At 38.7% G+C, this 24,846-nt stretch overlaps 1 protein-coding gene across 13 annotated transcripts in view; it reads right to left on the reverse strand.

Moving 5' to 3' along the window:
• AKAP13 (A-kinase anchoring protein 13) overlaps positions 1 to 24,846 on the reverse strand; it is a 395,830-nt gene that overhangs the window by 138,281 nt on the left and 232,703 nt on the right. The window lies entirely within an intron of this gene.

Consider the following 24,846-nt stretch of genomic DNA (forward strand, 5'->3'; position numbering starts at 1 on the left):
AAATAAATGGAAGGAAACAGAGAAAATGGAAGAGAGGAGGTGGGCATTGTATATGAAGAGTGTGAGTGAAGGTAAAGCTGTTAATGAATGCCAGGTATGACAAAGGAATAGCACGATGTCTGGTTACATGCATCAGATTCATGCAAGGGACTGCTATGACATCAGCTAGGAAAAGCATTAACAGCATGGTTATACAAACATGATGCAAAAAGAAAACTACTGTATGATCCAGCAATCTCACAACTGGGTATATATCCAAAGGACATGAAATCAGTATTCACTCTCATGTTCAGTATACTGTTCACAATAGCTAAGATATGGAACCAAGCTAAGTGTCCACCGACAGTGAATGGATAAAGAAAATGTGGTACACACACACAACAGAATATTATTTAGCTATAAAAAATAACAAAATCCTGTTATTAATGGCAAGAGGGATGAGCCTGGAGGACATTATGTTAAATGAAATAAACCAGGCACAGAAAGACAACCACCATACGATCTCACTGATAACGTGGAATCTAAATAAGTTGATTTCACAGAAATAAAGAGTACAATAGTGGTTACTAGAGGCTGGGACAAGGATGGGGAAGAGAGAATGGGGAGAGGTTGGTCAATGGGTAAAGAGTCATAGGAGGAAAAAATGTAGTGTTCCATCACATCCAAGGGTGACTATAGTTAGCAATAATATATTGTATATTTCAAACTAGCTGGAAGAGAGGATTTTGAATGTTTTCACCATTAAGAAATAATTAATGTTTGAGGTGACTGATATGCTAATTATCCTAATTTGATCATTACACATTGTATACATGTACCAAAATATCACACTGTACTCCATAAATACGTTCAACTATGTGTCAATTAAAAATGAAAAAAGCATTTGCTGTTATGCTAAAGAGTTTAAGACTCTATTCAGGGGCAACAGGGAGCCAGAGAAGATGTTTGAACAAAGAAGTGATATGACTTACACTGTCATTCAGAAAGGCAGTAAAAAAGTCTTTAGCTTCATCCAGTCTAATCTCCCTTGTCTGGATTTCAGACTGCTCCATGACCCTTATCCAATCTCATTTTCTATTGTTCTTCAAGATAAAGCCTAATTGTGTCTCAAGGTTCCACAATCAGGATGTGGTTCTTCCTACTTCAATGTCCCCGGCTCTTAAAATAATCATGGTTTCTGCAATTCCCTCTCTTGCCTATCCACCTTAGTCAAAGTCCATCCTTTAATTCTACTTTCCCAATTCAGCTCTCTCTACCTACTCTAACCCTCCTTAAAATGCTCTCCTTTTAACCACTATGGGGCTTAGACTCTGCCTTGCTGACTCTATGGTGTCCTGCCCTGTATTGTTCATTGCTACTGCATGTTGGTCTGATTCTAAGCAAATAATAACTGCCTTAAAGGCAAGAGCCATTTCTCAAATTTCTCCAGAGTGCCAAAAATGGTATGAGACATCCAAGGTGGGATGAATAAATAATAATGTCTTTGTTTACCACCAAAATCACAACCCTAAGACTTCCAATGGCTGACCAAATTTAGTTATTAAACAAGGAGAGAAAATAATTTTGTCTGAAGTAGTTTCTCTATTAGAAGAATACAAGTCCTGGCCAGACACAAAAACTCCTGCTCAAAATAACCACAACCCAAGGAAAATATGAATCCCACATAAAATAAAAATGTATTACTTTAGGAAATTACTTGACTTCTTATTTTTCTCTTCACTGCAAAAAGAATAGCTCTAGCATAGTCAACACAGTCAGACAAGCCCAAAAATGATTCAGCTTCCCATGGAAGACTTCCCTCATCCCTCCAGGCAAATATACACCATTATACAGTCATGCTCTCCAAAAAATGCAGAGGTACAACTTGCTCTTTTTATCAATTGTCCAAAAAAACAAAGCAAAGGGGAAAAGAGAGAAGTCCTTTATGAAAAAGCCTATCTGCCAACACTACTGCCAGGTTAATTTTGGCATTCACTCATACTCAAAGCAATAAACTTGCTTCTGTTCATTCAGAGACTATTATTTGGAGCTTGCATTTTGAGAATTTTACTTAACTACAACAGATATTTTAATGTTCTGGAAATTTTTAAGGAAGTACAATGTAACTTTGTTTACCTTAGATTACACTGTAAACATTTGCTTTGGAAGGGTTATCACAAAAATATGTTTAAAGACTGGAGAATGCTCCTTTACTTAAATACATACTAGCAGAGATGTCTCATTCAAGAAGCATCAAAGGAAATGAAGGGACAAATGAGTAGCTTAATGACTCTATTAAGCTAGCATCGTGGTTAAAAGCACGAACTCTGGAGCAAGACTGCCTTAAACAAGTTATAGAAACTTTCTGTTCCTCAGTTTCTCACCTATTAAAAAAAAAGTTATGAACAATAAATGAATTAATGTATGTTACATTTTTGTCTTATTTTTTAAAAGGAGGTATTTAAGTCAGCCTACAAGGGTACATATAAAATAAAACCAAGTAACTATAGTAAAATTTTACTCAAGTCAGAACTGAAAGAACAAAACACTTTTGCTTTCAGTCAGACTGCCATATCCCCTCTGGATCTATTTTGTACCATGACATAGGAAAGCAGAAGGAAAAGCGAAGTTTTCTGATTCTCTGATAACTGGAGAAGGTAGGGAGCTACCTCAAAAACTAAGAATAAAGGAACTACTGAGTATCTGAAGCTGTTTTACAAAGAAGTACTTCTTTAAAAGCCAAGATAGAACTAGGAACACAGATCGAAGAGTTAAGTCTCAAAAAAAAGAGAAAAGCCTCTTCATCTGAGGCAAAGGGAAAAAGAAAAGACAGATATTTATAGATTTTTTCCTGGCCAATCCCCAAGTGCCTAATTTGGATTGAACTGAAAATGTCTCCGAAACAATCCCCACCCTGAAGGCTGAAATACCAGTGTGACCCACTGGGGTAAAGAACATCTAGCTCTGAGAGGTGACCCTGGGAAAGAAGCCTAGCACCGTGACCACTTCTCTGGCCTTTTCTCTCACCTTTCCTCGCAAGATTCTTCTACTTCACTCACAAAAGTCAACTTAGTGTTCTCGGATTATTTTACACCTGGCTGCCTCCATGTCCTTGACTCTGCCATGATGTTCTTCCCAGTCTAGGCAAAACCGGAAAAGTCTTTAAGATCTCTTCAACTGTAGTAGTCACCCCCATGATGCCTCCACCAAACACCTCAGTCAAAACACTGGCCTATCTTGCCTCTGACTCCATTAGAACTGTGTTAGCATTCATCCATCGATTATCTCAGTTATGTAGGGGCCTGCTGTACAAGTGTCGTGGACAAAACATCTCCTGTTTCTTTGGATTTCTTGGCATTCAACAGTTTCTGTGTAAATAAATATATATCTCTGAAAAGGATCTTTCAGGTAAAGAAACCCACGCTCAAGGTTAAATCAAACCTAGGTTGGGTGCTGTGGCTCATGCCTGTAATTCCAGCACTTTGGGAGGCTGAGGCGGGCAGATCACCCAAGGTCAGGTGTTCAAGGCTAGCCTGGCCAACATGGTGAAACCCCGTCTCTACCAAAAATACAAAAATCAGCTGCGCATGGTGGTGGGTACTTGTAACCCCAGCTACTCAGGAGGCTGAGGCAGGAGAATTGTTTGAACCATAGAGGCGGAGGTTGCAGTGAGCCAAGGTCATGCCACTGCACTCTAGCCTGGGTGACAGAGCAAGACTCCATCTCCCAAAAAAAAAAAAAAGGAGTAGATCAAACCAGTGCAGAAAATCTAGATTCAGAAGTTCCTTTCTTTAAAAATGTAAAATAAACCATAAATTTTTGACACAGAGATATGCACTAAAGGAAAAGGGCATCCACTTGGCCCACTACAAACAAATGGTATTAATAGTTAGACCTTATAAATACATGAGACCTATCAGAAATTTATCAGTAAATGAGAATATTCTGTCTACCCTTAATGCTGTTTTAAAAATTAAAAATTTTAATCCACTTTATTGAGGCATGATAGAAATACAAAAAATTACGTATATTTAAAGTACACAACTTGATAAGCTTGATGACTGAATGCTTTTTTAAAATATAAATGGAGGTTTGGGTGGGTCCAATAAAATTATCCATCCTTGAGATTTGTCTAACTAAATACATATTGATTTTTATATTATTTTATTTGTTCACAATTATTTATAAGCTTATATCAGTACCTTTCTAAAACAATTTTATTTTAAGTTCCAGGCTACATGTGCATGACTTGGAGGTCTGTTACATAGGTAAACATGTGCCATGTTTGTTTGCTGCACCTATCAATCCATCAACCCAAGTATTAAGCCCAGCATGCATCAGCTATTTATCCTGATGCTTTCCCACCTCCCACCACACCCTGCTACAGGCCCCAGTGTGTGTTGTTTCCCTCCCTGCGTCCATGTGTTCTCATTGTTCAGCTCCCACTTATAAGTGAGAACATGCAGTGTTTGGTTTTCTGTTCCTGTGTTAGTATACTGAGGATAATGGCTTCCAGTTCCATCTATGTCCCTGCAAAAGACCCTTTCTAAGTATGCAAATATCTCCTTCTGGAATTTATATGAATATTCTACAACTGTTCCCAGTGAAACTTTTAAATACACTCTCCACAAAATGGTAAATTATTTGAGACAAAGTTTCATGAAAGAATTTTAATAATTTCTCAAAAAATAAAGGGACATATCTGTGTGTTTAATGGCTCAGAAGCTTGCAAACCACTGACTGTCGGGAATAGTTTATCTAGGAAATTAGGTAATCCATGGGGATTAAGAGCATAAATTATTATTGGGGCATCCATGAGCTCTTAGTGCAGCACTGAGCAAGAAACATGTAAGTTGTCCCTCCAACTAGCCATCTATAGATTATTAACATCTTTCTTCTGACTGCCCTATGAAGACGTTACAGTAAACATCAGTAGTACTCAAAAGAGCTTAGCATATGGTTTATGGTTAAGAAGAACTTCCTAATCATTCTTTCATACAAGTAGGGTTTTCCTGGGTTTGAATTCTAATAGCTCTATGACTCTAACTCTCATTCTGATGAAGCTTTTGAAGGCCAGGTGCAGCGGTTCACGCCTGTAATCCCAGTATTTTGGGAGGCCAAGGTGGGTGGATCACCTGAGGTCAGGAGTTCAAGATCAGCCTGACCAACATGGTGAAACCTCATCTCTACTAAAAATACAAAAATTAGCTGAGAGTGCTGGTGGGTGCCTGTAATCCTAGCTACTCGGGAGGCTTAGGCAGGAGAATCGCTTGAACCCAGGAGGCAGAGGTTACAATGAGCTGAGATTGCACCATTGTACTCCAGCCTGGGTGACAAAGCGAGGCTCCAACTTTAAAAAAAAAAAAAAAAAAGAAGAAGAAGAAGAAGAAGCTTTTGATAAGTTCTGTTTCATTACTGAGTCAATTATCCAAATTCTACATAGACAGAAAGATGAATCACCCCTCTTGGTTCAGTCCTAAATACTCATTTTTTTTTTTTTTTTTGAGACGGAGTCTCACTCTGTCGCCGGGGCTGGAGTGCAGTGGCCGGATCTCAGCTCACTGCAAGCTCCGCCTCCTGAGTTCACGCCATTCTCCTGCCTCAGCCTCCCGAGTAGCTGGGACTACAGGCGCCCGCCACCTCGCCCGGCTAGTTTTTTGTATTTTTTAGTAGAGACGGGGTTTCACAGTGTTAGCCAGGATGGTCTTGATCTCCTGACCTCGTGATCTGCCCGTCTCGGCCTCCCAAAGTGCTGGGATTACAGGCCTAAATACTCATTTTAATGGGTTATCAAAGAGGACCTCCTATTCTTCACCTAATTTTTAGCTGCAACTCCTGCCACAGTGATTAAATCAGCTTTTCAACCTCAACTTACAAAACTTAAATCTTCAAATATATTTATTATGTAAACAGGAAATAGTTATTTTTTTAAAAAGTGACCTCTTTAAGATTGTCAGTGCCCTTAAGGAGAGAAAGTAATAAATAAAGTAAATACTGTATTCCCTTATGTAGAGTTCACTGAAGCAATACTTACAGGAAACTGTCAACTAACTAGAGATCAGCCTTGCTGAAGTTCTTCCTGTGTCCCTTTTTCTTTTGAGACAGTCAACATACATCAGACATTATAAATGCCTGCCATGTGTGAGACATGTAACAAGTCTCATGTGGCTGAAGCAGAGTCACTGGCAGGAGGCAGCAGAGCTCCCAGTGCAGTACTTTGTGAGGCACATGAGATACATTTTAATTCCACTTGGTCTGTTCCAGGGTGGGGAAGGAGAAGAGTACAACAGGAGGCCTGAGAATGCGAAGAGAGCACCACAGGTAACACTGCACATCAGGGAAGGGCTTTAAAGAAGGAGAGTACCCATGTCAACTCCAAAGATGCATTTCAGGCACAGAATACATTCAGTGAATACAACAATAAATTTCAAATAATAAGGGGGTTCTGGTGAGGCTGGCAGTTGGACTGTGGGGTGAAACAGTATAGCTGATGGGACTGTACAAGTAATCTTCAGAGACAGATTGTAAAGTCCATGTATGCCACATCATAAAGTTTAAAAAGCAAGGAGCTATTTAATTTACTTTGAGCAAGAATCTGCGGCCGGGCGCGGTGGCTCAAGCCTGTAATCCCAGCACTTTGGGAGGCCGAGACGGGCGGATCACGAGGTCAGGAGATCGAGACCATCCTGGCTAACACGGTGAAACCCCGTCTCTACTAAAAATACAAAAACTAGCCGGGCGAGGTGGCGGGCGCCTGTAGTCCCAGCTACTCAGGAGGCTGAGGCAGGAGAATGGCGTAAACCCGGGAGGCGGAGCTTGCAGTGAGCTGAGATCCGGCCACTGCACTCCAGCCCCGGCGACAGAGTGAGACTCTGCCTCAAAAAAAAAAAAAAAAAAAAAAAAAAAAAGAATCTGCGACATGGGCTAGACCAAGCAGTTCTCAAAGTGCGGTCTTCAAAACCTTGAGGAGACTTTTTCAGGGTGTCTGTGTGATCAAAACTATTTTCATAGTAATGGTAAGATATTATTTGCCTTTTTACGGTGTTGACATCTGCACTGATGATGCCTTAGTACAAAGCAAGGCATTGGTGCCAAAATGAATCAGGAGCCATTATAGTCTTCACTGCCATACTCTGAATACACACCTGTTTAAAATTCTGTGGGACAAAATGGGAAGCAAACACAAAATACTTCTGTGTATGGAGATGTGATGCCTGTCTTGAGAACAATCACTTGTACAGTTATTTTAAGTTGTGAGCTAAACTGCTTTTTTAGGAAACAGCACTTTACTTAAAAGAATGAGTGACAAATAATGGTTATTCAGAACTTGGGGTATTTTCTCAGAAATGAACCGAGTGGACGTGCTTCTCAAGGGAAGCAACTTACAGTATTTATAGCTGATGATAAAATTCAGATTTTAAATGAAAATGAGAATTCTGGAAAGCTTGTAGTTGTCACTGTGAGTTTGCCAATTAACCAATACTTAAAGACATGTCTGATGAAACTAGTAGTAATATTAACAAATTTGAGTTCCTGATATTGTAGAATGAAACATTCAACAATTGGAAGAGTTGTATTACTCAGTGAATCAAATACTTTCCAAATGACCAATGTAGGATTTTACAAAATTATGCATGAGTAAAAGATTCATTGAAAGTAGGACAGCCTGGGCGTGTTGGCTCAGGCCTGTAATCCCAGCACTTTGGGAGGCTGAGGCGGGCGGATCACGAGGTCAGGAGTTCAAGAGCAGCCTGGCCAACATGGTGAAATCCTGTCTCTATTAAAAATACAAAAATTAGCCAGGTGTGGTGGTACGCACCTGTAATACCAGCTACTGGGGAGGCGGAAGCAGGAGAATCACTTGAACCCAGGAGGTGGAGGTGGCAGTGAGCCAAGATCGCACCATTGCACTCCAGTCTGGGTGACGTTTCAAAAAAAAAAATGAGATAGACCAGACCCAACACAGTGGCTCATGTCGGTAATCACAGCACTTTGGGAGGCTGAGGTGGGAGGATCACCTGAGATCAGGAATTTGAGACCTGCCTGGCCAACATGGAGAAATCCCATCTCTATTAAAAATACAAAAATTAGCTGGACGTGGTGACGCACACCTGTAATCTCAGCTACTCAGGAGACTGAGGCACAAGAATGCCTTGAACCTGGGCAGCAGAGGTTGCAGTGAGCCGAGATTGTGCCACTGCACTCCAGCCTGGGCAACAGAGTGAGACAGAACAGTTCAGAACAGAGTAGAGCACAAACAGAGTAGAGAACAGAACAGAGTACAAACAGTTCAATGATGGGATTTCAGATTCCACACTGAAAACAGCTTTTAAGAACCTACTATTTGTCAATTCTGATCCAGTATCAAAGAAATCACATTTGAGATAACTATTAAGGTAGTTCTCCCTTTTCTAAGCATTTACCTGTATTTGCTGAATTTTCTTTATATATTTCAACCAAAACAATGTATTGCAATGCAATAGGCTTAATGCATAAAAGAGATAAGAATCCAAATATTTTATATTAAGTCAGAAATTAAAACAATACCACTCCTCTAAATTTTTTGTAGAAAAAATATTCTTTATAAAAATATAATTTTAATGATTAGTTTATTGTAAATAAATATTTTTTAAATTTCTCAGTTTTAATTTCTAATACAGTATACATTTCTAGATATGACCTATATAAACAAAAGCTCTTCAGGGCTCTTAATTTTTAAAAATGTAAAGAGATCTTAAGAACAAAGAGTTTGAGAACCGATGGGTTATAAGGAATACAAGAATAGCTGGAAGGAAAAAAAAAAAACCACAAAAACAAAGAATTCGGGTGAGAGAAGATGACAGTATGAATTCCTAAACTGGCAGTTTAATGTGATAAGTTAAATTTACTATCTCAGAGAAAAAAAGCTTTTCTTATTTAGGGGAAAAGGATGGAATCTTGTATGACAGCTTTCTAACTTAACAGACTGTATGAAAGCTAATGCCTTTAGTTATATGTGAGATTAGGTCTAAACAATTTCATAACATTATGAATGATGCTGGTGAATTAAGGGTAATCACAGCAAGAACAATAAACAGAGATTTTTCTGAAGCGCAAATAAAATTATTTAGGAAAAGACTTTTGATGACCTATGTGCTAATGAAGTTAACCAAAAGGTACTTCCTAAGGGACTATATGGTTGAATAAGTCTCATTCCATTTTTGAAATACCAGGGCAAATGGTAAGCTGAGATGAGTAACTCTTTTTAATGCAAGTTCCTGAATTATTACTCAGATTAGTGACCATTAATGTACATTTTAATAAATAACAGTAAATGATACCCCATAACAATAATTCTGAGCCATCAAGAAGAGGATAAATTTTGCTCAGCTTTTAAGAAGTCAGCCAAGTACATGGATATTTTAGAAATATAGTATAGCAAAGGTATCAAAGTAGAAGATCTGGCACATAAGGCTTTACCTCCAGCTATCTGACTGCCATTCCAAAAAGATTAACTTGTTACAGGTTCTACAATGAAAATGTTCCAATTTAATTCTAAGAGGGTCTTTGCTCCTGGGGAAAGTGATATTAGGAAGAGCCATAGACACAATGCTAAGGAATGGAAGGTAAAAACTTAGTAGAAGAATTTCTACCACGCTGAATGACAAAGGCTGACAAAGACAAGTTGTTTCTTCAGCTCAGTTATTCCTTGTTGTCATCAGGACATAAATGCTTTTGGGGTTGGCTAGGGGAATATATTCCTTTAAAAGGCTATCTTGTTAAATTTGAAATTAATGTCATACATTTGTTAAATCTTTTAATTACCACTTGTTTATTAAAAAGAACTTCCTAAAGGAACATTTGTGTTGTGAAAATGGATGTCAATATTTAATGTCCTGTCTACTACATTAGAGATGGCCCAGCAGTGCCTCTACTTAGCAGCAGCTGTTGAAATTTCCTCCGAGTAATTGTGTATATCTAAAAGTAAAAGCCTTGCTTTCAAAAATATTTAACAATTCCCACTTTTTATTTGTTTGGATTTGTGCAATTATCTTCCTCCATTAGACTAAACTAGTTGGTTATGTGATAAAATGCTTTTCAGAGGAACAACAGTAAGCTAGCCTTTTTTTTTTCCCTAATCTAAGCTATTCCCATCTTCCCCATTCTATGCGGGGGTGATATACCACAAGAAGTTACAGGAACAACTGCTACAAGAATTAAACATCTTGGGCCTTTACACAGCTGTTGCCATATCATGGCTTTGGTGCATGGTCAGTCACAGATGCTGTCAAGAGGCATGTTTAAGTGATCTCATTGTTCAGTTCCCACCTATGAGTGAGAACATGCGGTGTTTGGTTTTCTCTTCTTGTGATAGTTTGCTAAGAATGATGGTTTCCAGCTGCATCCATGTCCCTACAAAGGACGCAAACTCATCCTTTTTTATGGCTGCATAGTATTCCATGGTGTATATGTGCCACATTTTCTTAATCCAGTCTGTCACAGATGGACATTTGGGTTGATTCCAAGTCTTTGCTATTGTGAATAGTGCCGCAATAAACATACGTGTACATGTGTCTTTGTAGTAGACTAATTTATAATCCTTTGGGTATATACCCAGTAGTGGGATGGCTGGGTCATATGGTACATCTAGTTCTAGATCCTTGAGGAATTGCCATACTGTTTTCCATAATGGTTGAACTAGTTTACAATCCCACCAACAGTGTAAAAGTGTTCCTATTTCTCCACATCCTCTCCAACACCTGTTGTTTCCTGACTTCTTAATGATTGCCATTCTAACTGGTGTGAGATGGTATCTCATTGTGGTTTTGATTTGCATTTCTCTGATGGCCAGTGATGATGAGCATTTTTTCATGTGTCTGTTGGCTGTATGAATATCTTCTTTTGAGAAATGTCTGTTCATATCCTTTCCCCACTTTTTGATGGGGTTGTTTGTTTTTTTCTCGTATATTTGTTTGAGTTCTTTGTAGATTCTGGATATTAGCCCTTTGTCAGATGAGTAGGTTGCAAAAATTTTCTCCCATTCTGTAGGTTGCCTGTTCACTCTGATGGTAGTTTCTTTTGCTGTGCAAAAGTCACACACTGGGGTCTATCATGGGGAGGGGGGAGGGGGGAGGAGGGAGGGATTGCATTGGGGAGTTATACATGATATAAATGATGAATTGATGGGTGCTGGCGAGTTGATGGGTGCAGCACACCAGCATGGCATAAGTATACATATGCAACAAACCTGCACGTTATGCACATGTACCCTAGAACTTAGAGTATAATAAAAAAAAAAAAAAAAAAAAAAAAAAAAAAAGAGGCATGTTTAGTTTAGCTATCCTTTTGCTTCCCCAGCCCCCACATTAAAGGTCTCCTTCATCTTCTCTGTCCTTTTTCTACCTCCCTTCTTCCTGCTCCAAGCTCCCACAAACCAGCCTTAATAAACAAGGAAGGATCAAGGCAACATTCCACATCAGTCATACTTCAGGGCACCTTCATGTTTGTTTGCTAATAGATGGTTGGTATTATCTAACCAATAGGGTGACTCCAAGTTTTAAAAAAACAGCAAGACTAATTCAGAGATAATATTATTTGTTACTTTCTTTTTTAATAGAGATGGGGTTTCACTTTGTTGCCTAGGCTGGTTTTGAACACCTGGACTCAAGTAATCCTCCCATCTTGGCCTCCCAAAGTGCTGGGATTACAGGCATGAACCACCACACCCAGCCCAGAGATAATATTCATAAAAGGTATGCATTGTTTTGTTTTCATTTAACCCCTCTTTCTTCCCAAAGAGTTATGCCAAGAAACACACAAATGGCAGTATTAAGTTCCCATTAGGAATAAAACAAAGAAAACTTGGCATTGTTAGGCACTGATGAGCTTGCCACCTCCCACCTTCTGGGACAGCTAAAAGCACAGTAGCTCCCCAAGATGAGACCAAAACCAAAGTGAGGAGGTAGAGATACACTGTAACTCTGATACCCAGCAGCAAATGTCAATCACCTGAATTCACTACTGCCAGTATAACTTAAGACCCTCCAGTGGCTACAAAGAAGCCTGTGGGGCTATGACGGGTGGGGTGTGCCAATGACAAATTCTATTCTTTTTCAAATTCTACAGAACACAATCTTTGGATTTAAAAGCAAACCTAAGAGCACTTGTCCACATTATATTATATGCTAATCTTCAAACAATATTTCTTCTCACAGCTTGCAGGTACTCCTTTTAATGCGTTCAGCTGCAACAGCCACTGCAGGAAAGTTCCATGTCAGGAAAGCCAGGATTTAAATCCTCTTCCTCACTCAAGGAGGAAAGAACAGGCTCAGACAAGGGAAAAACAATCCACTGAGTTTGATGTGAAGCAGATATAGCACCAGGTTTCAGCACTAATGAGGGAAGAGGGCCAGAGCTCTATTTCCCTCCTTTCCATCATCCCATTAGGGAAACCTAATGACCCCTGGGAAGGAACATAGCCTATTGTGTTGACTACAAGGGCAATAGGGACAGGAACTGTTTCATAGCAAAACAATCATGATACACGCATCACTTTCTGGAACTGGAATGAAAAATCTAACTCTCTATTTCAAGGCAAGCAATGCTGTCAACAGGGAAAATCCTTTCAGTGAAACATTTCAGCAGAATTCCACTTAATGCCTGATGTTACAATGCTACCAGAAGTGAACAGTAGAAGGGACAATGGTGTGGATAGGCCTAAACTATGGAAAATTCCTTCTCCGAGTTCCCATGACCCAGGTGTCAACTCCTGGTTCATTTCTTTGTTTCTCCCAATAGAGCTTCTTGAGGGATGAGATCTGTCTTATTTTACCCACCATGGCATCCCTGGTTTCTATTACAACACTCAGCATACAAAACAGATGTCTGCAGATTAAAGGCTGAATTTTGCTTTGGAAATGCACAAGAGTAACATCTCCTGGAGGAAAGGACTATGTTCCAACAGCATAATTTACTGTTGGAATCTTTGCTACAAATGTTTAAAGTAAGGGATTCATGCATGGACATACGTTTTTTCCATGTCTCTCCCGCTGACAAGTCAGTCTGTGGCTTCCCACAGTTTCTGGCTTTCATAGGGGTGGAATGAGAGAAAAAATTCCTGAGCCTCTTAGAATAAATGTCCTATTGCCCACAAAGTAGAGACCTGCACACTACCTGGGCTGTTACCCTAGGGAAGAACATGACAAGCAGAAGGCTCTTCTATTTTTCACATCATTCATCTGCTGTCAGAAAACACTGGCATTACACAAACCTGGATTCCACAGTGACTCATGCAGGCTTATTGCCTTGGTAGGTAACAATGTCCACTAAACTTCAAGGAAGGTAACACACAACAAGCACACCCAAAAATAAAGATGCCATGCTCAGGAAGGGAGAAGGCAACAGGGAGTGGGAATCTTAAATCTACCCAGATCACCCTATACTGTGATCTGCACATGGCCCAGCCACAAGCCTCCAAGTATCTGTATCAGAGGGCAATTTGCTAAAAGCAAGTACTGCAGTCACCAGTGCAGCAGATGCACACAGCTCATCAACCACAACAAAGGGATCAAGTGTACAACTTCAGCTGTATCCTTCCCATAATTTTTCTTAATGTATGGGGAGTGGGGATTAAAGGATTTCATGAAGTAGAGGAATGTCACTGATCAGTAAAGATGGTTCTATTTAAGGATTTCCTATTAAAGAATCTCCAGCAGAAATACTGGAGAGGTTTTCAGTGTGCCTCCGGCTTACCATGTGACACTGAGGAGTTTACTTCAGTGACAGGTGATGTCTAAGACAGAGGTGGGCAAGGAGAAGCTCATGGGCATCACAAATGATGGCAGGCCCTTTGAGTATGCTAGCTCTTTGGGTACTCCAGTTCCCTTCTTGCAAATTAAAGGGCACAAGCCTCATGCTCACTAAAATTCCTCCCTAAACTAATATTCTATAATGAGAACAATTATTTTTGGAAGATTTTGGATTCCCGTAGTTACAGAAGCTGGAATATAAATAGAAAAGACCTCTAAATGGTTCCATTACAAATTTTTTGATCACGTGCTGTTTTTACATAAATCAAAAAGGAACAGGATATCTCCAGTTCAAGCATGTTTTTCTACTAATCTATCGTTTGTCGAGGGGATTCCAAGCAATAAAATAATTCAATTTTTAACTTCTTAGCCACTCCACCATGTCTTTTCTTTCTGCCTCAGAGAAGGGGTTCAGCAAAAATGTCCCTGATGTGCCACTCCCAAGGTACTTCATACTCAACACAGCAAAACACACACATACATGCATATCTCACATAAATGAAAGCGCCAAGTCAAGTTTATCCTTTCAAATATGTATTTAACCATAAAGGTCAACTGTGAAGCTATACATTTACCCCAATTATTCCTATTATAATTAGTTCAAACTGTTTCAGACATCTTTTGCAACCATCTTCAGTACAAACAATGAAATCACATGTGAAAAATCTGTCTCATTTTTATACCTCCATAACCCCAAATTCCAACCCCAGAGTGACTAGGCTTTTTATTTTATTTTGAGACAGGGTCTCATTCTGCTGCCCAGACTAGGGTGCAGTGGCATGATCATGGGTCACCGTAGCCTCAACCTCCCCAGGCTCAGATGATCCTCCCACCTTAGCCTCCCAAGGAGCCAGGACTACAGGTGCATGCCACCACACCTGGCTAATTTTTGTATTTTTGGTAGAGACAGGGTGTTGTCCAGGCTGGTCTTGAACTCCTGGGCTCAAGCAATCTGCCTGCCTCTACCTCCCAAAGTGCCAGGATTATAGGCGTGAGTCACCACACCCAGCAACTAAGCTTTCAAAACTCTTAAATACATATCAATACTGATGACTCAGTCAGGATCAAATGCCAGCTATAGAAAAAGAAGATCAATACAATAAACATTTTGGCTTACTCTGAATTCTGAGTTAGGTTTAAACTTAGATAGTGCTCATAAGAGTATTCTCTGTCCTGAACTTTATGAAAGGCATTTTCACCATCAACTAACTTTCTCTGAAGACTTCCCATGTGCACTTAAGACAATGTCCCAATTGTTCAGGTCCACAGCAGTGATAGGGTTTTGGGTGTCCTCAGAATGGAAGCAAAATGTCTACATCACTGTATGAAATGAAAGAGGCAGGAAGGGAGAACCATAAACTTTCAATGGCTGAATGGAAATATTTAAACAGAAATACTACTTGTTTCAATTCCCACATGGTTCATATACTATTGAATACTTCCATTTTTCATATTTTGTGGTAAATTTTATGTTTTTCAGTTCTAGTGAAATGTTTTTCTTTTTTTTTTTTTTAACCTGGATTACTGCCAGATCAGTTACCTTGCAAACTGATGTGTCTCTGGTAATCCTTAGGCAATTCTATGATCTTCGAAGGGCTAAGTGTATTGTGAAAGTAAAAAAAGAACTACAAGGCTGGAAAGCATATCAATGGCTCCCTGAAGCTATCCCTGTTCTTGCCAAGAGACTATTGATATCACCTGTGCTACAACATGGGTCTCACCAAGGAAACACCATTACATTTCAGACAAGCACTTTTCAAGAAGTATTCCTCTCTGTGATCTCCTATAGCACATTAATGCTATCTGATAACATGTCTCACGAATTGCATTCATGTATTGTGATTGAATCTGTATATGTTTGCTTTTTAAAATTTAACTAGACTCTAGGTATGCTAAGGGCAAAAAAGGATCCCTAACTTTCAAAAATTATCTGGTATTTGGCAGGGTACAGTGGCTCATGCTGTATTCCCAGCACTTTCGGAGGCTGAGGTGGGAGGGTTGCTGAGTCCAGGAGTTTTGAGACCAGCCTGGGCAACATTATAGAGACCCTGTCTCTACAAAAATTTAAAAATTAGCTGGGTGTGGTGGCTCACACCTTTGGTCCCAGCTATTCTGGAGGCTGAGGTGGGAGTATCACTCGAGCCCAGGAAGTTGAGGCTGCAGTGAGCTATGATCACGCCACTGCACTCCAACCTGGGCCACAAAGTGAGACCCTATCTCCACAAAACAAAAAACAAAACTCCAATATTTGATGCAATAATTTGTCCAGGAAAAAATAATCATTTAATGTTTATTAAATGAATAAATAAATGAAATTAAAGCCACAGACTAATATCACAAAATTGAGCAGCCTAGGAGACTAGAAACATCTGAAATTGGTGCCCCTGAAACTTTTTCTGGATAAAGTAGACAACTCCATATATAGTGGACAATTCCATAAATAGTGTACATATTTACTCTTCTGGTGGCCAACTAGCAAAACATCACTAGCCTCTTGTTAAAATCCACAATCAAAACCTAATATGGAATATCTAAAACTGCTAAATTGTAGGTACCCAGGTAGATCCCTGAGGTGGACCTAGGCCTTTCTCAAAGATCAAATGACATCTTTCTTTTAATTTTCTACTATGCAAACTTTCTCTTTTATAGGCAAAAACAAGCAGCTCTAAGTCATATTTATGTCAGTAAGCAACACAGAACTTAGAACCACAAGCAATACATAGTTTTTTTCTAAGAGATCACCTATTGGTAGCCCTTCCAAATGTACTGGTTACAACCAAGCCTGTATTTCTGATACATAATGCATATATCTTCATTCCCACAGTGTAAAAATAATGTAACATTCTTTAAAAACTTCCTTAGAAAGGAGAATTTAGCATCCATTTCACTGAAAGTTATCTTTTCACGAGCACCTGTATATTTACCTGTATTTTAACACTCAAGAATATATCGTATTTACTGGTTTAATAATTGCCTTTCCTACCGGAATATGAGTCTTTGAATGCAGAGACTCATCTATTTTCATTTCAGCATATCTGAGGCCTAGCACAGAGTTCAATGAACATTTGTTGAACTAAGTACTGACTAAATTAGTACACCCTTGCAATAAACATAAAGTGACATGGAAAGTTAAATGAGTACCACTGTGGCCTGATATAACTGATAGCTTCTTCCAAGACCATTTAAAAATCGTTATCTAAAATAATTCACTCATACTGTCTTAAGATGGGCCTAATAATTCTGAGTTAGTTTAAAATGAGATTAGAATTATATCTATTGCCTTTAAAATGCCTATTAAAGGCTAGAATTTCCTAACCCTAGTTAATACAAACAACCTTTGTAATAGGCATCAATATCCCAAATTTACAGATGAGGAAACAGCCTCTAAATAAATGAATCAAAATTATTCAGCTGGTAATTGGCAAAACTGGGATTAAAACTTTAATTCATTGGGCTCCATAATCTTTCCCTTATACTTAGCTATTATCATTGGCTGTCAATATAATAAGAATGAACAAAAGAGAAATGAGTGTAAGTAGTAGACAGAAAGAGTGCTAAGACTCAGATACGGTTATTTTCACTCAAGAGGGGGTGGCATGAGATACACATCCCCTCTAAAATGCACATATGACGTATGATTCAGCAGTTCTATGAAAGAAAAAAGCAGACTCTAGTATAATTGATTTTAATATCTCAGAACAAAACACCTTGGAAAACATTTAAGACAAAACTGGTTAGTGCAAGGATTTGGTTAAAGAATGGGTGATTAAAAAAAAAAAAAAAAAAAAAACAAATCCTGCATGGTGGCTCACACCTGCAATCCTGCACCTTGGGAGGCCAAAGCAGGAGTATCACTTGTGCCCAGGAGTTCAAGACCTGCAACATAGCAAGACCCTGTCTCAAACTAAAAAAAAAAAAAAAAAATCCCTCATGATTGTCCTTTTGGTCCAAATGTAAGATATCCACAGTTCTGTTTGTTTGTTTGTTTGTTTGTTTGAGATACAGTCTCATTCTGTCTCCCAGGTTGGAGGGTAGTGGTGCAATCTTGGCTCATTGCAACCTCCACCTCCCAGGTTCAAGCAATTCTCATGCCTTGGCCTCCCAGGTAGCCGGGATTACAGGCACATGCCACCATGCCCTGCTAATTTTTTTGTATTTTTAGTAGAGATGGGGTTTTGCCACGTAGGCCAGGCTGGTCTTGAACTCCTGGCCTCGTGTGATCCACCTGCCTCGGCCTCCCGAAGTGCTGGGATTACAATATTTTTTAAATTATTCTAATCATTTCAGAATCATACACTGGTCAAAAATTAAAAGCTGGAATAAACTAGAGATTAACCATTATACAAAGAAGAAAACACAGATCAGAGAAATTAAATAACTTGCTTAAGGTCACTTAAAAATATACAACTAGATCATTAAATTATACCTTTAGATATATTATCTATGGGTAGTTTTACACTAAGTTTATAGTTTTGCCACTTGTGACTTTATGGTCTGGGGTTCTTTGAGGTACTTCTTTTCCACAATTGTATTAAAAATTTGTATTAGGAGCCACTGATAATTTCCTGGAAACTCTCCATTTCAGAGAAGATACAGAGTCTCCAAAAAATTTACATGAAAAAAACTGAGAATTAAGTTTCCTCTAGCTTTGGACCTAAATGGGATAATTCAGGGCGAGCCTGCCTCTCTTAAATGCCAAATGTATGCAGATAAAGACTTTCTGGCAACTCAGAAAGTGGCCAATTTGCCTTTCCCTAGGTGACACACACACCACAAAACTATCTATGTGAATGTGATATCAGAAACATTTTTAAAGGATGTTTTTAAAAACTGACAACTATTAAATAACAGGGTGGGATGTATAAGCCATTTTGAATATCAGCATTTTAAGTTGTTGGGTTAGTTACCAAACAGCCTAGAGGTTGCCATATTTTCCCACGGCAGCTGAGCATGAAGGCTGTGAACAGTCACACAAAACAAAAGCTTTTAACCAAATTCCTAGACTAGGGATGGAAATACAAGTTCGCCCCCTTTAGACAACAGAAAGAAAACAGAGTGTTCCATTAAATATAATAAAAGGACAGAGTTCAGGAAGATATTAACAGGCAATATTCCAAGACCAACAATGCCCTTACTACAATCCTGAAGAAACAAACATGAATACTGTTGTAAAAATAACTAAGAATGGAAATTCAGTTAATTTGATGTTTGGCTGTATAATTGCAAAAAAAAAAAAAAAAAAAGAAAAGAAAATGGTTCTGATTTTAAATGTTTTCTTGATTGAGGAAGGTATGTTAAACAAAGAGTAGATTTTCCCAGTAACCTAATACTCAACACATGGGATTTTACAGTTGTTCTTGAACATAGTTGTTCTTGAGTGTTTGACTCCTAGGACCATAGAAACCCTGACAATACACACTGGTTTGTAGAATTAACTGTTCCATATGGCTAATAAGCTTATGCAAAGAGCATTCAGAAAAGGAACTATTATTGAGATACCTCAGTGAACAGATGCCCCAGGGAGGGAAGGTCCTTCCTAATGAACTTGGCCATATCTTGAAGAGAAAAGATCCCTACAACATATGATACTGTTTGCAGTACGGTGGCATACTATGAAGGCGAATGGTGTCAGAAGGCCTTCTTTTCTGAACTTAAGTATTCAATGTCATCTCCTGCTTCCCTCCAGCATCTGGCACAGTATCATATCATTCTTTAGGAAATAAAAGGCAGGTCTAAAAAATCTTCCTAATCACTGCACCAAAAGCAAGCACTTTGGAGAAACATCATCTTAGTGGTATTTAGTTGCAGCCAAACAGATTATAGTAAGAACACAAGACAAAGTGTATCAGCTTACATCTTAAAATGGCTAAAGGAATTTCTCCAACTATTACCAAATGCATGAAAGTATAACGCAATGGTTTTAGAATTTTAGTATGCGTAAGTATCATTCAGGGATGCTTGTTTAAAACACAAAAACCCATCCTAAACCAAGTGGATGGGATATCCCAAGCGTACCCTCAGATGATTCTTCAGGAAATAGTATAATGGAAAAATTATTAGCATAGAAATTGGGTTCTAGTCCAGCTGGAAGTTAACTAGCTGTGAAACAAGCAAGTCATTTAACTATCCTGAATCCATTTCTTCTCTTATAAAGAAAAGGTGCTGGACTTCAGAAAATCTTTAAGGTTCTTTCAAATTGTAAGGGTCTCAGAAGTAAAACAAGTTCCATGTCTTTCAATTCTAAATTAAAGTATGAAACTATTCCTGAAGCTTTTATAACATGTGTTCAAGAAGCAGTAACTGAGTCTGAACCACCATAGTCTACTAGTTACTAAAATAAGTGAATAGCATATTGTAATCTGAAGTTACTAAAGTAATAATAATGCTAAGCTATACTTGTTTTGTGCTAGGCTCTGATCTAAGTACTTGATATATATTAACTCACTAAGGAAAAAAAGACCACAACAAAAGTTAATCTGAATACCTTGAAACCAGTAAAGCATATAAGGGGAGGTAATGTTGAATATTAAATTGCAATGGGCATTACAACTTTGGCAATACTCAGTAACAAACCACAATTATAATAAAATGATAAAATGATTAATGGGAATAAACCACATTATGTGTAAAGTAATAACTTTGCCTCAAAAATTATGAACATTTTCAACCCAATAAAGAAATATCAGTAAAGACTATCAAGAAATCTGCAGCATTTAACACACACATGTGTTTTCTCTCAGAATACAAGTAAATGAATACGGATACTAATTCCTTCACAAACTATGATTTTCAGCACTGGACCTTTAAAGTAAGGATTTATTTACAATACATGTGTCAAACAGGTTAAGGAATGAAAAATTACCCCTCAGTTTGTATGACAGATATCAGACTAATGGACTAAAGAAAACAAGAACTCAACTGTAGCTTTTTTCTTTAAATCCTTGGTAGTGCCACTCAACAGAGGTTCTTGTGCTCTGATCATTACACGTTTAGAGAAGGTTACAAAACAAGACTTCCACAAGAATTTAAATGGATTCTTTAAATTTACTAGAAAACAGCCATAAATTTACCATAGTACTGGTTTTCAAGCCGGTAGCAAAGCATAACATATAGGAATTTGTTCTATTTTACATTTGAAGAGGATGATTCAATGAAACAACGACTGGCCTATTGCCAAGGCACGCACATAGAGCATGTGGCAGAAAGATCAAGTTAAATATTACACAAATGCCACTCCTCCCTCAAATATAATCACAGACTCTAACCCTTTTCAGCATGAAAACAGACTCTAGAAGGTTAAAGATAGAGAATGATTAGAGACAAGGAAACTGAGCTCTAGAGAGGCTGTCAAAAAGCTGTTCAGGAAAGACAGAACTTGATCCCACTCCCAACCTGTAGTTTAAAAACCAGAAGTTTCACCACAAAACAATTTAAGAAAAGAAATTTGCTTGCTTCTTTTTTCTTTTCTTCTACCAGTGCGCAAGTATTTATTAGGCAGGAGCTTACACGCTATTGCCATTTAACTCTTTTTTACAGTCCTTGAAAAAAACTTGACTTTTTTTTTTTTTTTTTCAAGACAGTGTTACTCTGTTGCCCAGGTTGGAGTGCAGTGGTGCCATCTGGGCTCACTGCAACCTCCCGGGTCAAGTGATTTCTGGCTAATTTTTGCTTTTTTTTAGTAGACACAGGGTTTCACCATGTTAGCCAGGCTGGTCTCGAACTCCTGACCTCAAGTGATCCATCCGCCTCAGCCTCCCAAAGTGGTAGAATTACAGGCATGAGCTGCCGTGCCTGGCTGAGATTTTTATATTTTTTTAATTTCTGGAAACATAATTCAAAACAATAATATTTCATGACACATGACCTTCACGATATTCAAATTTCAGTGTCCATAATAAAGCTGTACTGAAGCACAGTGACACTCTTGTGTTTACATACTATCTATGGCTGCTTTCACACTCACAGCAAAGCTTACTAGTTGTGACAGAGATCATATGTCCCACAAAGCATTTACAAAAGTCTGTCCTTTACAAAATGTTTGCAGACCTCTGCTCTCTTTCCCTAGCCAGTGAAAACCTGTATGATGAACTATAGTAATGTGAAGAGTTAAATGGGAAAAATTAAAGTGTGTGTCTGTTTCATCCCTTCAATTCACAGCAAATAAGGGAAGTTTGTCAGAGCACCATAGAGAAGAGTTAAGTAGTCAGATTTCACATCATTATAAGAATGCTGTGAACACAAAAACTTTCCAAATTTAGGCCTGCAAATCCTCAAGAACTGAAAATCCCACTGACATATGCTTTCCCCAACTCTGCACGGTGGAAGCAAACACAAAGCATAAGGTATTGATATCTCCCAGCTGGAGACAAATTACATGGTTCTCAGGCTTCTTATAGCATCCTTACCAATCAGAGCCCAGGTTTCTTAAGTCAAGGAGGAATTGCCCTGTTGTATAAGTCCCAGATTAGAAATTAAACCTCAAACTCTTCCAGTGGCCTTAGCCCTCGAGATAGTCATGTGACTCTCCAAGGGTCTATTCTTTTATCTGTAAAATTAGGTACGCTGACCAACCAGAGGAATATTCACTCTCTCAACTCTTAAAACTAGAGAAAAAGAAGAAGAGGAAAGGGACTTCTTTAAGTCATATTTTGTTTTCTTCGTTATAGTAGACAAGATACCATTAGAATAGAGATAACCCTCATCAGAAAGCAAAGGGTCTAGAGCCAAGTACCAGTCTGGATTCAATGACTTGAATCACTGCAATATTAAAATGGAGTACTAAGAAACAGAGGTATTTGAATTCAAGGATGTGAGTTTTTTCCTTCCTTTTCTAAGGGGCTTCTGGAAACAAAGACACATCTACCCATGCAGGGTGTGTTCTCTTTTCTTCTCACAGGGTTAAAAGCAACATTTGTCTGAATAATGCCTGCTTTACAAGTAGCCACCCAGGCATTAGTCATGAATGTTATGTGTAATAAGGGCGGGTTTGAACAGTTAGCACCTTCATACCACAGTACTCCAATACAACAAGGGCACAAGTATAGGGCACTGTTTCTCTCAACAAGTTTGTTTTAAAAGTTAACAGTCGGCTGGATGCAGTGGCTCACGCCTGTACTTTCAGCACTTTCGGAGGCCAAGGTGGGTGGATCACTTGAAATAACAAGTTTGAGACCAGCCTGGCCAACACAGCGAAACCCTACCTCTACAAAAAATACAAAAAATTAGCCGGGCATGGTGACGAGTCCCTGTAATCCCAGCTACTTGGGAGGCTAAGACAGGAGAATTGCTTCAACCCAGGCGGTGGAGGTTGCAATGAGCCAAGATCCTGCCACTGTACTCCAGCCTGGGTGACAGAGTGAGACTTCAACTAAAAAAATAAAATAAATAAAATAAATAATAAAATAAAATAAAAAATAAAATAAAATAAAATAAAAAAGTTAATAGCTTTAAACAAAGAAAAATAATCTCAAGACTTTGAAGAAAAATATTTTTAAAACCAAATGAATGGAAATTACCACATGACCCAGCAACTCCACGAGGTGTATAAAAACGTATGTCCACATACTTTTGTACACAAATGTACATAACAGCGTTATTCACAGTAGCCAGAAAGTGGAAACAATCCAAATACACACACACACACAAAAATGTGGTATATCTATACAACAGAACAGTGTTTGCCAATAAAAAGAAATGAAATACTGATCAATGCCACAACATGGATGAAACTTGAAAATATTATGCTAAGTGAAAGAAGCCAGTCACAAAAGATCACATACTGTGTTATACCATTTATATGAAGTTCTGGAATGGGCAATTTACGTACTATCTATAGCCACTTTCACACTCTCACAGCAAATCTCTCTATGGATTCATAGAGAGCAAATGTAGATGAATGAGCTGGGGGAGGGAAGAGTGAAGGAGAGGCACACTGCTAATGGGTCTGGGGTTTCTTTTTGGAGTGACAATGTTCTGAAATTAGAGCCTCAGTGGCGATGGTTGCAGAACTCTGTAAATCTATTTAAAACCAGTGACCTATGCACTTTATTTGATTGGGTGGATTTTATGGTATGTGAATCATATCCTGAAAAAAGCTATTCTGAAAAAAAAAACCCCATATTGATTGAACCTTTTTTTCTTGTTTTTCTTTTTTTTTGAGGCGGAGTCTTGCTCTGTTGCCCAGGCTAGAATGCTATGGCACGATCTTGGCTCACTGCAACCTCTGCCTCCCAGGTTCAAACGATTCTCATGCCTCAGCCTTCCAAGTAGCTGGGATTACAGGCGCCTGTAACCACGCCCAGCTAATTTTTTTGTAATTTTAGTAGAAATGGGGTTTCACTATGTTGGTCAGGCTGGTCTTGAACTCCCAACCTGAGGTAATCCACCCGCCTCGGCCTCCCAAAGTGCTGGGATTACACGTGTGAGCCACTGCGTCTGGCCTACTGAACATCTTTTTTTCATTGCTGAAAATGATATACTTCATAATTTAGACAGTTACTATTGAGCTATAAAGTAAAAATCTCATTTTGGCTATCAGTTTTTATATAAAGAAAGAAGAGTCACGTTTAAGAAAGGTTTATAGGCCGGGTGCCGTGACTCACACCTGTAATCCCAGCACTTTGGCAGGCTGAGGCGGGTGGATCACTTGAGGCCAGTTGGAAAATGGCCTGGCCAAAATGGCAAAACCCCATCTCCACAAACAGTACAAAAATTAGTCGGTTATGGTGGTACATGCCTGTAATTTTAGCTACTCAGGAGGTGAAGGCAGGAGAATCGCTTTCACCCAGGAGGCAGAGGTTGCAGTGAGCTGAAACTGCCACTGCACTCCAGCCTGGGTGACAAGAGCAAAACTCCATCTCAAAAAAAAAAAAGAAAGAAAGAAAGAAAAGAAAGAAATAAAAGGTTTATAGATCCCCTTTTGTGGTAACTCCAATTTTGTGACAATTTAAGCTTACTGACAAATTTTAAAGTCTTGTGCTCATGGGGAAAATGTTTTTCAGCATAATCTGCAAGAAAACATGTAACAGCCCATTCCAAAACTTCGCTGTGTGGTATACACCATTTATGAAAGCTTAACTGC

Source organism: Rhinopithecus roxellana, chromosome 5, assembly GCF_007565055.1.
Source record: "Rhinopithecus roxellana isolate Shanxi Qingling chromosome 5, ASM756505v1, whole genome shotgun sequence".
In the NCBI taxonomy this organism is placed as follows: domain Eukaryota; kingdom Metazoa; phylum Chordata; class Mammalia; order Primates; family Cercopithecidae; genus Rhinopithecus; species Rhinopithecus roxellana.